Below are 714 nucleotides of genomic sequence, written 5' to 3'. Positions count from 1 at the left end.
TTTGTTACTTTTACGTGTTTTTGATCGGAAATTAAAATTATAATGTTCTATCAATTTTTATCTAATTCCATTAAAAGTAGTTAAATAAACATTGACCATTGATTATCAACTCTAAACATATGAAACCATGTATTTATAAAATTTAATTTATTAAAATAACTAACACTTTATTAGATTAACTAAAAAGATGATTGAATATGAGTCTATCATACTTCTATGTTAAAAATTGGTTCAGGTTTACAGTAGTTCGATCAAAAATTCGTTCGGGTTAAGTCAGTTTTAGCGGGATAGAATTCGGTTTCGAGCATGATTCGGGTCGGATATGACTCGGGTCGGTCATTATTATGTTCGGGTAATCTCGGTTAACGGGTATGTGTCGGTTACGAAAATCGGTTACAGCTCGGGTTCAGCTTTTCCATTTTTGGTTGTCAACCGGTTCGGGTACTGTCGGTTCGATGAACCTAAAAAAGGAACACATTTTCAGATGGGTTTACTTTCGGTTTCGGTTCGGGTTTTCGAGTCGGGTCACTTTTGAACAGCTCTAAATATAGATGAGAATAAATAGAAAGTGATGAGCCATTATTTAAAATTAGAAATGATGCAAATTAAGTGAGACGTATCAAAATAGAAAATGGACCAATAGGACAGAGGGATTAAGTATTATTTATGCAAATCAAAAAAAGAAAAAGAAAAAAAAAAGGAGAATTATCTATT

This window comes from Amaranthus tricolor, chromosome 7, assembly GCF_026212465.1.
Source record: "Amaranthus tricolor cultivar Red isolate AtriRed21 chromosome 7, ASM2621246v1, whole genome shotgun sequence".
Lineage (NCBI taxonomy): Eukaryota > Viridiplantae > Streptophyta > Magnoliopsida > Caryophyllales > Amaranthaceae > Amaranthus > Amaranthus tricolor.
Note: the sequence above shows the minus strand (reverse complement) of the source record.